Below are 17,528 nucleotides of genomic sequence, written 5' to 3' on the forward strand. Positions count from 1 at the left end.
TGAAAAATATGTTGTCCATTTTTTCCAATGCGATAGAGACGAACATAAATCCTCTGTAATGGATTTTGCCGAAACGTTCGCGAGCCAGGAATTAGGAACTATTCGATCATATAAAAATCTCTTTTTTAGTTTCTCATCTGAAATTCCTTTAAAAAAAACTAAATAAATTATGAAATTTCAGTCTTGAGTCACCTCATAAAATTTGCACGTTATCTAGTCAATTTGGATTTGATGGCCCACGTTCCCCGACAGTTTTTAAAATCCAAAAAAATACTTTTTTTTTAAATAGCCAGAACCCGGGAAATTAATGTTTTTAAAAATTATAAAAAATAATGATATCTTAAAAATGTAGAAAACCTTTCCATTTATTTTTTTTCTTTTTATCTTATCGAATAGAGAAGTTATGAAACAAAGAAAAAAAGTGGCCCATGATACTCCACTGTGGCAGCGTCATAAAGAATACTGCTACTGGGACACTGTAGCTGGGTGAGAGGGGGCTATTTTTCCTATGATATATTTGCTAATAAAATGCACGAATGAAAAAAAAATCTTAGAAATATTTCAAATTACTTTTTACCTAGCCCAGGGTCCAAAAAAACAAGTTAGGTTTTCTATTCTACACTAAAAATTTTAAATTTTTAATCAAATGACGAGAGAAGAGTAAGTTTTTTTAATAGTAACAACCTAAATTTAAAACTTATGCCAAAACCTCAAATACCCATCCCAAGTTTAACATTCTTTTACAGCTTTTCCAAATTTTCTCATTTGTTCATAAAAATTTCAAACTTAATTGAACCCATTTCAGAGGTTCTGGGTCCATATTCTCATAACCAAAATTGTATTTCTTTTTTCATATATCGGATTCTGTGTCTCGTTTAGGATTCTTGAATTTCAGTTCGAATAAATATAAGAAATTAGAAAAGAAAAGCTTCTTTGAAATCCTGGTTCAATTTTGTTACATTTTATATTAAACTAGCTGACCCGGTGTGCTTTGCTACACCCCTAAAAAGTATTGAAACTTGTGTTAACTTGTTATTTAAATTTTCTTTTATTTGCAAAAAAAATTTAATTCAATTTTAGCATCATTCAAATGTTTCTCCAAAATAAAATTGCAACCTTTTTTTTTTTTAAATCTTAATTATTTTTTCTTAATCCGTGTTCGAATCTTTTTTATGACTCTGGGTTTCTTTGCTTCAAAAGTTTATAACTTATGCCAACATATTTTTCATATATGGAATCTTCATTGTCCCGTCACGGGACACCTTTTTGACCTATTCGTTCTCGAATCAATATACAAATTGTGAGAGTGACCCCCTCCCCCATTTCTTTATCTTTAATGGAAGGAAAGGGGGGTCTTGTAACATCAGAACGTATTCTCTCAAGACACTACCTTCATGAGTTGTTCGTTTGCTTCATTAGTTGTCGAGTTATGCTATAAAATTTGTATCGGAGTCCCACTTCCTATCTATCTTCTACCTGGACGGAGGGGATCAAGGTCAAACATTTCGTGTATTTAAATACACTTCCATGCCAAATTCTGTTCCATTTGATCGATTGTATGATTGTTTCCATGTCATATTTGGTTTTATTTGTTAGATAAGTTCTTGGTTTGTGAAAAACAATCGAATGTGAGCTCCCGTCTTCCGTAACTGTATCTCCAATTGAAGGAAAAAGAAGTCTCAAATAAGCAAATAACCATTTTACGTATCCAAATGCTTTCCCATTCCAAAATTGTTTCCATTAGCTCTATTAGTTCTCGGGTTAGCCTCCATCTCTTTCCTACCATCCCAATGGAAGAAGGCAGTAGTACCAAATATTCACAGAAATATACCTTGAGCCTAAATACTCTCCCAAGCCAAATTTCGTTCCATCTGCTGGGTAAGTTCTCAAGATGTAAGAAATTGTATGGGAGCACTCTCCTTCCTTAAGATTTTCCTACTTAAAGAACGGAGGGTTCTCAAAATATCATAGAAACATTTTTCGTAATCAAATACCTTCCCACGCCAAATATGATTCCATTCGCTTGATTATTCGCCCAGTAATGCTGAAAATAGGAAAGAACCCCCCTCCCCACTTTTTATCTTCTCACTGGAAGGAGGGAGGGGTACCAAATATTCATAGAACTATTTATCGTACCCAAATACCTTTCCAAGCCAAATTTGGTACCATTTGCTCGAAAAGTTTTTAAGTTATGCAGTGACAAAGAGGTTAAACCCCCCCCCCCCCTTTCCTGTATATCCACTGGATGGAAGAAAGGGTCTGAAATAATCATAGAACCACTTCTCGTATTCCACTACCCTCCCATGCCAAATTTGGTTCCATTAGCTTGATTAGTTTTCCAGTTATGTTAAAAATTATAAGGTTGGGCCCCTCCTTCCTTCGTATCTTACCAGTGGAAAGAAGGAGGGGTACCAAACCATCATAGAAACATTTCTCGTATCAAAATACACTCCCATGCCAAATTTGGTTCCATTTGCATGATCAGTTCTCGTGTTATGAAGACTTATCACTTTTATTTATATGACCCCCTCCCCCCTTCCACGAAGAGGGAGGGGTCCCAAACTATTATAGGAACCTTCCTCGGCCTCTAATACACCCATCTGCCAAGTTTCACGCAAATCGGTTCAGTAGTTTCCGAGTCTATAGGGAACAGACAGACAGACAGACAGACAGACAGACAGACAGACAGACAGACAGACAGACAGACAGACAGACAGAAATTCATTTTTATATATATAGATTGAATAAAGTTTTTCGAAAATCGTATGCAATTTAATTATTTTGATAATAGTTTTGCAAGCACGAAAAAGAGAAAATTTTGTTTTATATTCAAATTCGAAATTCTTGAACTCAATTCTTTTACTAAATTCAAACATTTAAAGCATTGATGGCTAACATTTCCCGCTGGCGGGCCAAATTTTTCAAAAAAGATTGCGGGCCAAACAAATTTTAAGCATATTTGTTTTTTCATTTTTTATTAATGTTTTTTTTAACATATTTGATGATTTAATGTTTTAAAAACACATTCAAAATTTGAAAAAAATATCCTAGATTTTAAAAGGACTTATGGTTTTTCTATAACATTATTTCAATGTATGTATGGGATATCAGAGTATATATGTGAAAAAATTAAAAAATTAGAACAATTTTTTTTTCTGAACAAAATATTTTTTCAAAATCGCTAAAATTTCTAAAAGTTTTGTAATGTAACAATTTTTAATCAAACAAAATCTTTCAACACTTAATGAACTATGTTTAGTTGATCTTTTTTAAATAGTTTAGAAACAAATAGCCAATTTCGAAAAATATGTTTCTAATTTGATGAGCTTCAAATTTGTTCATGTGGATCAAATTTGCAGTTCCTTTTAACAGTCGATTTCGACATAAAAACGCAATTTAGAAACATCATTTATTGCCATTTAAGCTATGAGTCAATAAACACCAAAAGAATGCCCTGAAATTCTAGTGATTTACATCGAAAATGATTTAATTTTTTAAAAAAATTGCGATTTGAACAGTCCTCCTCGTTCTCAGGATTTTGCTGTACAACATTTTTTCTGTAAACTAGTGTTAACATATTTCAAAAATAAGATTTTCTAAATAACCATAATAAAGCCCGAAATTCTGGCCAATAGTATGGAAAATGCCCGTAAAAGAGCTGCTTTTTACTTATCAATTTGGGTGGTCATTTCATCAACGTTGTATTCTTAATCTGGTTAATCGGCATAGGTGGCAGGAAATATCCTGACAGAAAATTGACTATTTGCTAAACACTAGCGGATTAATTTTACGTTCAAATCGGATACATCCTAATGGCGCACTTTGTATGCTTTAGAAAACTCTTCCAGAGAAACCTGATGACATTTTCATCAACCCCCTAAAACTTAAGCCCACTTTAAGACGGGTATTACTGAAATTGACCTAAAATGAAACCCAATCGTTATTTTAACTCAATTTTGCACAAAAAGTTTCAAATTATGTTCATTTAACAATTTTTTTAATGAATATTGTTTATCAAGCAGTTGTCTATAAGAACAGCTAAAAAAACCTTATAAACATGGGAAATCCAGAAATGGACGTATTTTTATATAAATTATCATTTTGATAGCCTTAAAAAATCTTGGTGCATGTGTTTTTAGACTTGAAAAAAATATATGTAAAATGCTTTAGAATTTAAAGAAAAATTATTGACATTTTGGATTGATTTTTCAGAAAAAAAAATTAATCCTAAGATAAAAACAAAAAAAAACGTAACACATGCCCAAGGTTGCCGAAATCACAGAAAAATCTATAATTACACAGAATTTTGAGCCGATTTTCGTCACAGAATCTATGTCACAGAACAGAGAATTTTGAGAATATTCGCAGATTTCACAGAATTTTAAAATAAGGGACATTCAATTTTTACAAAACAAATTTTGTATATTTATCTTTGAATTGTAAAAATATGATATAAATTGGTAATGTAAATTGATTATCCTTAAGTAAGATGTAAAAAAGACCCATTTTAACATGACTTTTGAATAAAATGTATGAAAAAAGCACCGAAGAAAACCGTCACAGAATTTTTGGGAAAAATCACAAAAAGTCAGAATTCAGATTTTCTTTCGGCAACCTTTCACATACCTCGTCTACAGGTGGGGTTGGGAAAGAAATCAATAAATATGTACACAATTCACTTTTATAAGTTGTTTGAGTTTTAATTGAAAAATCTCAGTTATTTGTAGTACTATCGAAAAAAAAAATTAAAAATAAAGCTTGAGTCAGTCGCAATGTGTTTCAATATTAGCAAAAAAATTATTGAGATGTGCAAAAACTACAACCGAAGAAGCACTGAAAGAAAAGTTTTTCAGCTTCTGTGGCTATGCACTTTATGAAAAATTTATCGAAAATTTTTCCTCATCTGTACAAAGATGTAATTTGTAAGCTGTTCTAATTTATTTAGCGCAAGTTATAGCTTGACTCTCAGATAGTTAAGTGGGTATCACAGCTCATTTCACAATGTTCCATTCTATTTGTAATATCCTTCCAAAAAACTAACCTTAACGGGCCGGCATTAGAAACGACCATTCAGAGTTCACGTGTACAGAATAACAAATCATCATCGTTTATTTTTCCATGCTTTTTTTTAAATATCACTTAGGCTGGAACAAATTTCAAATCTTTCTTTTGTCACTCGGAGTTGGAACATCGCGAGGGGAGGGGGGATAAAAATAACGCGAAAACAAATAAATTGGAATTAATTGCACGAAAGCCTTTATGCAATACGATTGCATACTTTATCATTTCATAAAATCCATAAATCAAGTAATTTCTTTCGAGAGATTAAAAAAAAATCAAGAATACAAAAGGTGAAATAACTCCTATTAGTTGTTTGGTCATGTAATTTTTTGGATACTTGAATTTTTGACAAAAGTACAAATTGATATTTTTTCCAGCCTATTACCAGAAACATCACTGTTAACAAGCTTTCCGTGAAAACTTATCACTTCCAGATTCGGAGCATGTCGAAATTTTTTTGTTTCGTTCGTCTTCCGCAGTGAAAATTCGTTGTTTTTCCGGACGATTTCGGCAATTCGGTAACTGATCCTTGGCTCAATCCAGTGTAAAATGTTACAGACGAATCACTTAAATGAAGAAATCATGTTTCTGTTAGTTGAACATAAAATATTAAACTACATTTACCTGGACACCCAAAAGTGTTGAGAGTTGAGACCCATTTCTGCAACCTCTGGGCTCTGGTCCAGATCAGAAAACAGCAGTCGAACGGCCGAAAAACGAAAAGATCTTCTGGGAAAAAACTTTCTATGAGGTGGGTTTTTTTTTTCGTTTTGGGGGCTTTTGGCACGGACCAGTGTGATCCATAAAGCCAGTGGTGTTAAGTTATTATAGTGTCAAGTGACTAAACGTTACGCGATCAAATTAACCGAAGTTTAGTTTTTTAAAAGGACTATTAAATTTTTACTTTAAAGCTCAAACATCCAGCTTTATTTTACCTATATAATCTGCCAAAAGGGAATACTCATTATATTGTTTTCTTTGCAGCATATCGATAAAACTGTTTTTGTTATCTAGGAAGGAGTATAATCTACGTTGAGTAGTGTGTTTTGTACATTCAAGTAAAATGTGCTCAAGATCTTCAGTTACTCCACAATCATCACATAAATTGGAGCTGATGAGACCCCAGCTTTGGAGACGTTCTTTTGTGGCTGTATGAAATGTCCTTATCCTGGAGATTTGTACTGTTTTATGCGTATCGAAAATCATGTTATTAAACTACGGTTTGGTGAGTACGGTCGGCATTATTGAAAAGTGTTTAATTCCTTTGTTTTCAGATATAGTTCGGTATTCTGTGTTCCATTCATTCAGGATCTCTTTTTTCTGTGCTAGTAGTGCGTCACCTAGGGTAAGTCCGTATGGTTCAATCACTGTTTTCAATTTGCTCTGTTTAGCTGCCAGGTCAGCTCTGTCGTTTCCTAGTATATTTGTATGTCCTGGGATCCACTGAATTGTGATATTTTCCAAAGTTGTTTTGTTTGTAAAGTTTCGAATTTCGTTTATAATATAGTTGTCAATTTGGTTGTTCCTTAACATTTCACAACTGCTTCTTGAATCTGTGAGAATGCATACTCTTTTAATTTGTTTCTTTTCAGCCTATTTAATGGCTTCTAATATTGCCAGCAGTTCTGCATTCGTAATTGTAAAATTAGGGTTTAGTTTAAAACTTTTAGATATTTTTTCGGACTCGTCATAGAAACCGTATCCTGTATTTTCTTCTGTTTTTGATCCATCTGTATATAGTAAATCATGCTTTTTGTACTTTTCCTTGATCAAGTATAATGTTACCTGTTTCATTACTGATGTGTTAGTGGTTCCTTTTTCAATTTTGTCAATACAGGTAAAAATTTCTAGTTTTGAGGGGCTATTTAGGATTATGTTGTTTATTGTGCAAATTTGGTTGATCAATGTATAGTTGTCATGGGCAGTTTTTTCTAGATATGAGGTGTGCTTAAAGTGTTGGTTGGAATTAATAAAGGGTAGTATTGTTTCTTCTATTGGGCTATTTCTATAGTAAAAGATTTTTGTTATTTCCTTAAGTGCTAGGTAATTAGCCCTAAGTTTAATAGGTAATTCTCCTGTTTCGCTGAGAAGTACTTGGTTGGGTGTCGATTTCAAATATCTCATTGCTATCTTCAGTGATGTGTTATAAGCTGCTTGCAACTTGTTCATCTCTGTTTTATTAGCAGCTGCGTATATGGTGATAGCGTAGTCAATTTGTGATCTTATTAGTGATTGTGTGATTTGTAATAGACTTCTAGGGTGAGCTCCATGGGATTTCCTACTCAACATTTTAATAATATTTGTTTTGTTTTTTACTTTTTGTATTGTTTCTTTGATGTGTCGTTTAAATGACAGTTTGTGGTCAATATGAAGTCCTAAATACTTCTGATAAGCTTCGTTAGGGATACTTTTGTTATCTATAGATATGCTTAAGTTATGAATTTTGTTCGTGAAACATACTGTAGCTGATTTATCAGGGTTAATTGTTAATTTTAGTTGGGTGAAAATTGTGTGGATATTATCTAGGATACTGTTCATCTTTTCTGAAGCTAGAGTGGGGTTTTTAGCAATTACTAGTATAGCAATATGAGGTGGGTATGTTTTGTTTTGATGATTTTTTTTTTGATTTTTTTTTTGCATTCGGTGAAACTGTCAGTTGCACTGGAAAACAGATTAATTTAATTTGATCAACACCGTTTCAAAACCTTTGTTCGATAGCTGCACTGGTTCTGGGTAGGTCCTTTTCTTAATGGGGCTTGTCGGCAAGCGCCTGCAAATATCGACCGCTAGAAGTAAGTTTGAAGTTTCCTCTCCGTGGGGAGAGGGAATCTGTTAAAAGAGAGAAAATTTTCTCCATTTTATTTTGATTCTAATTTTCCGTTTTGATTTTACAGTCCCCCCACAATCATTAGTCACTTAACGTATCCATTCACCACAAAATGCTTGTTTATTTGGGTGTTAGTTGACCAAATATCAAGCTTTGCATGAATTTCAGTCATTACATGCTTCCTCTTTGAGTTCAAATGTGTTTTTGTTGTCAGTTTTGTTAAAAAATAACAGTATTTACCGAAACAATCAGCATTTTTCAAAACTACAATTATGGATCAAATTTGTAGCCCGTAACAGTTATTAGTCAAATTGCTCACAATTATTAGTCACATAGAAGTCCATGGCAACACCCGAATATCATCATGGAAATCATCGCGTTTCTGGCAAACATTCAGGGGCATTCTTTGATTGTATAAATTCAAGGGGCATTTGCGTTGAGCTATAGCAACCAAGAAATGTTTTGCTTTGCTAGCAAAAAAGTGACCCATGATTGTGTGAAATTTGGTAGATGTTTTAACAATTATGGGTCAATTTTATTTCACAAATAATTTTGAAATTTCGCGTTTTTATCGCTCAGTTTCATTTGGAAAACGTGAACTCGTCTTTTTTGCTTATATGAGACCTATTTATTTTGTTGGGATTTTTCAAATACCAGCATAAGGGGCTTAACGGTTCAAGATCTCAACCTTATTAAATTGGAAATTTTTGCGATAGTTCAACAGATAATTATATTACGGTAGATAAAAACTATTTAAACAGCAATTTTACTGGTATCAAGCGCGCACATAATATTTTTAATGCATTTTAATAATATTATCGATAAACTAAAAATAGTAGTATGAAAAATTTTCAATTAGTTCAGTAGATATCAGCAGTTTAAATGGCCGGTGACTAATATTTGTGTGTGACCCATGATTGTGGGGGGACTGTACACATAGTAGCCATCGGGAAACTACACGTTGAAAAGTTTTCTGTAGAATCAAAATTTATCTATCTAACTGCGGATCTGAGATGCCAAACGGTAATACAAACAATCAGCACACATTTTATTCAAAAAATTTCCTTGATATTGTAAAGTTTTTTTGAGAATCAATTACAAATGTAAAATTTATGGTCAACAAAGAAAAAGTTTCAGCTTTCTAAGTAAAAAAACGCTAATAATCCAATGTTGCTACAGTTTCATACACTTATTTGATAACACTCTGTTGGAGGTAAAGCTTAGTTAATATTCAAAATCAATCCGTCTGTAATTTAAGTCTCTTACTTATAGTTTACTCAAGCTCAATCACTTCCAAATCCCTTTGATCGAGAATAATCAAATTAGGAACTCTCTGTAACAGTACTACCATGGTCGAAATTTAGCTTCACATCTGCCGTTAAGATTCACCATAACAGTTTTAACAAAAAAAGCAAATCCTACATTTAGATTTTCACTCTGTATCAAGTCAGAAAATTTTAAGAAACATAAAAATATATCTCAACAGGCATCCCGGCTGGCCCTAGAATATAACATCTAAGAGCAAACGCACCAATAAGTGAGTATACGCGGCCCGGTTTTGCTCATTTCAGCGGACCGGTTTTGGGATACACACTCTTTCGTGCACCGGGCGGTAGTATAATTATTTTCAAATTTAGCATTGCACTGAGAAAATTTTTGAAGAAAATCTAAATCTTAAATTAATACGTACCGAGTAAATTTTCGTAGTCGTCTGTTTTTTGCTGAAATTTCGATGAATGTTGATCTTAAAAGGGCCTGGGGGTGTTGGAAGTTATTTGACGGGATAGCTGCTATACGTATCGTGACGTCAAAGTCTACATCCTGGTTGAACATGCACGCAGAAAAAGAATGGGGAGTGGTTTCAACAAAACGTTTTGTTATTTTATTTTGTATTTTAAAAGCAGATTTATGGATAGCTTTCACAATAATTTGGAATATAGATAAACGAAAAATTTTGTTATTTTTACACGCTCATTATTTATTGCATCAAATTTAAATATGGTTTATTTTGAAACCAATATTGGGTTTATGCGATAAACGTGTAACTGAAAAACGATAAATCGAAAAAAGAAAAAAAAATTAAAAGTTTTTGCATCCGAACCACAACACAACAGCGGGAAGAACCGTCAGGAAAGCCCAGCCGAGGTTACGGAACACAGCAAGCTCATCAGGGTTCCAGGCTAGCAGCTTCAAAGGTAGGTTTCAAAGTTTTGTCTTGCTCGCAAACTGCTCATAACTGGCTCATTTCTCCGAGAATTCATTTTTTTTATATACTTTTCATTTATATTCCAGATGATGCGTGTGCCTACACGTACTGTTGCTCCCGGTTGGCGTTCTTCGCGTAGGTATTGGTCGTCGGGGAACGACGAAGAGCAGACCGACCACGGCCTTCCCTATGACAGCCGGAGGATTGGCGTTCATAATTACGCAGCTACCGTCATATGGCTGCTGACTGTTGTGAGGGCTCCTACGTCGGCCCGTAATGTGCTTGGTCTGGCTCAGAATCAGGCCGTAAGTACTAGTTCCCTGAAGCAACCGGCTCTACCGATTGTGCAACATATACTAATTGTGAAAAATTTAAATAAAAATCTTTTTTAAATGCGATATATCTTTAAAATAATTGGAATCCGAAATGCAATCAATCTAAACAAACAATTCCCTTCTTTCAATTTAAATTAAAAAAAAAAAGATTGATTTCAAATATCACACTTTAACTTTTTTTAAAGCGGATTTTTGTTGTGATATTTACGCCAAAATTTTATTATTTTGAAATAAATCATGGATCACTTTTAAAAAGGGTGTATTATATTTTCAATTAAACGATAAGTTTAAAGCGAATCGATGCTTTTTGTCAGTGCTACCAAAAATATATTTGTGCTTTTTCCCAACCAAAAATTTTATTATTTTCGTTCGAAATCTTATTGTTTCTAAAATATATTTTTCTGCGTGTGCCATACAGCAGCAGCAAGGCCAAGCAGCTTCGAACACCAGCAATCGGGTCCGATGACGGATGCAGCAAGAACTTCCGAGCAGGATGTTTGCTTCGCTTGGCCTCGTCATCATATCTATAGGACACCGCTTTCAACCGGTGGTGGTTGTAAAGCGTTGAGTTTCCCTTACGGTGTTTCCAATTCCGTGTCACCCGTTTGCTGGATTGTGATTAAAAACTTATTGAATTGTAGGACGACTTGATTGAATAAAATAAGTTCAGATAAGAATATATTTTCGAATTAAGCTCGATTTTGCTTTCAACACGCCGGGCACTTATATTTCATAACACATGGACCCGAAAAACAAAATTCAACAAACCAAACAATTCAACTAAAATTCAACTTTATTTGTTTATTATATTTATATTAAAATCATACTTTTCTAAAAAATCATCAACTTCTTTTTCTATCCAACGTACTGATTGAAATAATTGCTGCTCCGAAAAACTGGGTCCCATTAGTTCCAAACTTATTGAGAGACCTCGTTTCGAAAGCCGAATCGGTAGGGACAGTACTGGAATGCCACCCATATTGGCCGGTTGGATACAAAAATCCTGCACAGCGCACTGGTCTCGATTATTATTACTCCGAGAAACTCCGAGTGACCATTTTTGGTCACAAATTACGATGCTTCAAGTTTGTTTATCTGAAATTGAGTGAGAAAGGAAAAAATGTTATCAAAATTCATAGGTAGAAAAAAGTCAAAAACAGTATAAAATCAAAATAAATAACTCACCATCAGCACCAGCATTTACACTTTCTTGTTCAATTCCTGGAAAAACCCGAAAAAATGTAACGATATTGCGAATTTAACTGGTTATTACAAAAAAATCCATCCACAATTTTAATCTGATACAATTTTTTTCTTAAAATAAATATCAACAAACATCTACACGCTGCGACATCGTTTGTTTATTTCTGCTCAAAACGGTAGAATTTTTTCAGTGGATGTTTGCTCTCGCCCCTTTCTAGTGAGCAAATTTGGTGATTTTGTCGGTCCCGACGGCATCGGCCCTATTTTGCTCACCTTCATACTAACCCCCGGTGCGGTATGGAAGTGGATAAACTCGTGAGCATTTTCACTTTGCTCGCGATTGCTGCGGATGCCCTAAACAAACAAAAAATACTCTCTCACCGACAGTTTTTCGCGATTTTAACAACTTTCACCATCTCGTTCGATACCGGCACCGAGTGCAAACGATCCGGAATATGTGTGGGAACCTTTGGAAGTTTTAAAAAAGTGTGCCAGTTACGTCAAAAAGAATTAAAAAAGGTAACGCTCAATTTTTCCATACAAATTTTTGTCCAAAGGAACCATTTTGATAAGTGCCATCTTTTTAATGGGAAATTGAGCTAGTGATCAAAAAAACTACCCCATTGAAGTTTACAATTCAAGGGCTTATTACAGAGTCATTAAAATGGTGATAAGATGCTGACCAAGACAGTTTTTGCGCGCATGAAATCTATTCTTTCTGCTACAGTTAAACGAAGGTTAATAATATCGAAGTTGCTGCTTGCTGGTGCTGGTAGCCGTTTGTGGGTAGCTGTAGTCAGCCACCTATCGGTGGAGTGCTTCAGGGATTCGAGTAGTAAACGACAACCTTAATCGATAAAATATATTTTACGAAATATTACTAAATTTCCAACTGTTTGGGACTTTCAATGTTGGACAAAGTTTTACGCGTGTGACGCTTGATGACGTGTAAAGATATCGCACAAAATGCAACCCGATAATTTTTGACAATGAGTCAACGTCTAAGCATCGACCTCGTTAAAGTTCAGAAGAAAATCTTCAATGATTACCTATTTTCATCCGTCTAATTGGATTGTTAAAAGATCGTGCTCAAAATCAAGCTCCCAAAATAGACACCGAAAACCAACCTCACAAAGCCACTTCAAAGGCAAGCGAGATTCCGTTGAAATCTTAAACCACACACACAAAATCGGAGTGCCTCCGTTCTCCCTTCTTCTTCTGTTTCTGCAGAACTGTTTTTTTTTTTGCCCAAAAAGGCTTATTTAAAATATATCCTCCGGTTGAACTTTTACCCAACCAGCTTGAATAATGGTTCCATTATATTTCGACGTCAATCTCATGTTTCCATTCCCCACAAAGCTAACCACCGACTGCCATCATCATCATCATCGCCATTTTCATCGGAGCCATCGCCATTGCCAGCATTACTATCAACATCATCATCAATGGCTTCAGCAACAACAATGAACGAAGCAGCTGACTTCTTGTTTGTTGATGTATTATTTCGGTCCTTTCCACCCGATTTTCCTTTTGTATATTTACCAATGGCAAGAAAATAAGCGAAAAATTTCTTCTTGTTGCTGCTTTTGGTTGATGCTACTGCTGTTGTGGTTTTCGTTGATGATGACGAGAGTCCTCCCCGATTTATGAGAATTTCATCGCAGATAAAAGAGTTTTTTGCTTTTTCTATTTTGTCCAATTGGCTTTGGTTTTTGTTTGCTATTTTTGCATAAGCAAATAAGAAGGTGTATGTCAGCTTCGGAAGCTTCCGTTGGGTAAATGTTCTTAAATCTACCGAACAGTGATGCTTATTTCGCAATTTTATGAAATTTTCTCAGGAGGATTGTTTTAAAATACAGTCCTTTCTCAGAAACAAAAATGTCTGCATATGATTCTTATTTTGAAAAGAAAAAAATGGAAAAAAAATGATTCTAAGCAAAATCTAAAACAGTGAAACTGGCAACCCATTCCAGACTGTATTGTTTCTTTTGTGTTTTTGAATACGATGAAAGATAAAAGACACAAACCGGGACGTGAGTGTTTGTGAAAATGAAAGAAAAGAACGACGATATCCGACTAAAAACGACAGCGCAAATCTTCAGATAATGGCCCCGAGGAACAAATCAATGTTGACGGAAAGAAATGACGTAAAAAATCGTTGCTCCCGCGTGCCGGTGACAGAAAGCAGTGCGGAGGTTGACGCGGAGGAAATGGTTTATTATTATTATTAGCCGGTGTGTTTTTATTTCCTCTTCCATTGTGTTTACAGAATTTTTCCATCATGACTCAGGGGGTTTTCGCGAGTTTGTTTCTTGATGGAAGTGTTACCGGTGAACGTTGGGAAATGGAAACGGAGGTGAAAAATTTTTTATGCTGCGGCTTATTTTATGAGAATTGAAGGAGAACTGTGCAAAGTTTTCGCTTTCATTTGTCGTGGTGTAGATTCTGTGTTTAGATGTTAGTGATAGTTTATATTTTTTTTAGTAAGAAATAAATAAAAGAAAATCTTCCATGTAAGTCACAACGAAAGTTTTCTAATAATCTCGTTTCATGCTATACGATTCAATACGGCGAAGAATATTCAACAAACATGACATCATTGAGTTTACAATCAAGCCAAGGTGTCTTATTCTGTTGAACCCAGATTTGATGTTAATTATTTACATAAAAGTCCAAAAACTGGTCGCTGCCAACCATGTCTAGATCATTGGTGACCAAATTATGGCTCGCGGCTGTTTTTACTCTAATAATGAACTTAGTTGAAGGAGGAATTCTAGGTATAACATTCTATGCCGGATTGGCATCAACAAACTTTTAAATAACTGGCACTGTCCTCCAAGCGCAATCGCATATATATGTCTGAAAAAAAAAAAACAAAACACCTACCCCATATCCTGAGGCAAAAAAAAGCTTTAAAACGAGATTCACTAACACTTAGCAAAAAAAAAGTTGGTCACACGATACATAGACAAATCCTATCATTGTAGCCGGGTGCAGTTCTCATTCAATGGGTTTTCCGTTTCCTTTACTACTTTGAAAGGAGGCCAAACGCCAGGAAACCACCGTTGTGCGTTTTTTTGTGATTGATAAGTGGCAGAAAGCCTAGGACAAATATTTCTTGTCCTTCATCTGCTTAGTTAAATCTGGTTAACATGTCGGATTGGCAAGACGATATAAAAATGGTATTGTGAGTTCGGTTCTCACACTGTGATTTTTTCGGCAATGTGGTTTTTTTTTCATTTATTTTTTCTGGGATAAATTATTCAATGGGAAGAAAATCCCATAAAATGTATTTTTTGTTTCGCTTGAACGTAGTGGTCATGTATCATTTTGATTGGAAGCTCGAGTCCTTATGCCAGTAGTGCTTTTTCAAACATATCATCTTTGGCACAGTGCACATTTCAGCGCATTTTCGGCACCGAGATTTGCTAAAAAGGCATTGGGCATTTGCAACCTCTTGTATGGGTGTAGATCCTTTGATCCTTTGAATGCTGCTATTTTCTTCACTCATTTGTTCGGGTCATTACTTTTACTATTTCCCCTATATTGAATGAAAACTCTTTTCTCTAAGTTTTTAATCTATTGAGAAAGTTGGTATTTAAGATTGTCAATTTATGAGAGTTTTCAAAAGTAAACATATTGATAAGCATTTAGAAAATTGATATTTCAGATTTAATTAAGTTTGCGTCGAAAGGTTTTCAAAATTCAAAACTCATTAAGAAAACCAGATTTTAAACTTGTGCTTGAAAACAGAAAAAAAAATTTAAAAAAAATTCAAATGTCAAATTGGTCGGATCACATCACTGATCAGTGAACAGGTATCAAATTTTGATTCTTTTGAATGATCGTTATTAAAACTTGGATAAAGTCTTTAAAAAAGTTTTGCATCGGACAGGGTTACAAGTTCCATCAAACTGAGCATGCCTTACTCATAAAAACAATAGTTTTGTTGATTTTGTTGGGTTCCGGATTTTTTCCCAACAGTTATAACTGAAAATACTAGATTTCTGATTGTCTGAATTAAAAAAAACACTTTCTAATTTTAATTCAAATTCTTTTCCAAATTCAAGTTCGATTTCAAGTTCGTTTTTTGAAGTAAGCTCACTTATTGGAGAGAGTTTTACTCCATAAATGCAGGTTTAAATTCTTGAAATTTGAGTTCGATATTTTATTTAGTAACAAAAACGGACTGCGACAAAATCTAAGCTTCTCGGCACCGAAATTCGGTATTTAGTATCAAAAAACTTGCTGGACCGTTTATTACCAATTTAATATCTTTAATTTAGCATATTTGTCGTGTTCAATTGTGTGGAATCCAGTTTCATCTTTAAATTCAAAACATTTGAGCTACAGTATGCACAATTTCCTAGGACACAGCTATATATTCCACATTCTTCACATTTTCAAGCATCACAGGATCCGGATCAGGCGTCAATATGTTCGACCGCTCCGACTCATTAACAGTGATTAATACCATCCTTAAAAAAGTAAGCCCATTTTTGAAGCCTAATAACTTTTTTATCTTAACTCTTATCGATATGCAGTTTTTGGATGAAATATTTTTCATAGTTAAGGCTTTAAGAAAAACAGTTTTCGAAAGAAATCGGCCTACGAGAACCAAAGTTATTGATAAACTTTGATTTATCGGCCTAGCGGTGAAAAGTGATGTCCTTTTTAGTAGGGACATCTAAAGATTATGAAATTTTTATATAGATGGATAGAAGGTTAGAAGAAATGAAAGATGGTGAAAATGAGCGGGTAGAATTTGTCTAGAAGCATTACCATCACATACCAAATTTTTGTTCCTCACGAGCCTACTACTATGAAGTGGTAGATACAGATAGAGTTGTATCTACCACCACACATTAGTAGGCTTAGCGTGGTCCGCCCCACAAGCGAGAACTTGTAGTTCGTCCGCACTACAAGTTCTCGCTTGTGGGGCGGACCACGCTAAGCCTACTAATGTGTGGTGGTAGATACAACTCTATCTGTATCTACCACTTCATAGTAGTAGGCTCGTGAGGAACAAAAATTTGGTATGTGATGGTAATGCTTCTAGACAAATTCTACCCGCTCATTTTCACCATCTTTCATTTCTTCTAACCTTCTATCCATCTATATAAAAATTTCATAATCTTTAGATGTCCCTACTAAAAAGGACATCACTTTTCACCGCTAGGCCGATAAATCAAAGTAACAAACAAAAATTACGGTGGTTAATCTCTTCATAAAAGTTATTGATAAAAAACTGGTTTTTCATGTTTCTCCCGAACAAAATGTCTTAAAATCACATACAAACTTCAGGCTTGTTAAGCGACCCCTTCCTGTGAACCGATCTGGCTCAAATTTGGTATGAGATCTTGTACTAGGACTAGTATCAATTTTAGCCTGCAGCGCATAACTTTTCGCAGGTTTTGAATTTCCCATACAAATATGGGGCAGTCTATTGTCCACAGATAAACATACAGCTTACACATCAAAAGTTTATGTTTAAACATGCGTTTTACACCCTACCAAGAAAAACGGGTGAGTGCAACAAACTTTGTTTTCAAATGAAAAATCAAATGGAAATGTTTCAAAATTTATAGTTCTTGATATCTTCGTGATCTCATAACGCATAGAGCACCAATTGCGGTAATTTTTAGTTTTGTTCGAATAAAATTTTACATTTTTTCTGTCAAAAATGTTTTTGAAGAAAAAGCATGTAGGGTGCTGCATCAGGCCCGTGCGAAGGACGCGTCCATGGGGGGGGATTTGAAATATAAATTTAGCTCGAAATAATAAAAATACCAAAAGTTCACAAAAAATATGAAAATTAATAACAATAACTATTCTCTTACTACTGGGCATCACATAAACTCACAACACAAAATAAATCATATTAAAGTTTCAAATC

At 34.4% G+C, this 17,528-nt stretch overlaps 1 protein-coding gene and 1 long non-coding RNA gene across 2 annotated transcripts in view; one reads left to right on the forward strand and one right to left on the reverse strand.

Moving 5' to 3' along the window:
• The window catches only part of LOC129744096 (nephrin-like), a 457,247-nt gene that overhangs the window by 103,183 nt on the left and 336,536 nt on the right, over positions 1–17,528 (forward strand). The gene's annotated exons all lie outside the window — the stretch shown is intronic.
• LOC129744097 (uncharacterized) lies at positions 11,205–11,711 on the reverse strand. Its single transcript, XR_008736810.1, has 2 exons — positions 11,615–11,711; positions 11,205–11,524 (listed from the first exon to the last, which is right to left on the reverse strand). It is a non-coding gene; the product is annotated as an uncharacterized LOC129744097 (long non-coding RNA).

Source organism: Uranotaenia lowii, chromosome 2, assembly GCF_029784155.1.
Source record: "Uranotaenia lowii strain MFRU-FL chromosome 2, ASM2978415v1, whole genome shotgun sequence".
In the NCBI taxonomy this organism is placed as follows: Eukaryota; Metazoa; Arthropoda; class Insecta; order Diptera; family Culicidae; genus Uranotaenia; species Uranotaenia lowii.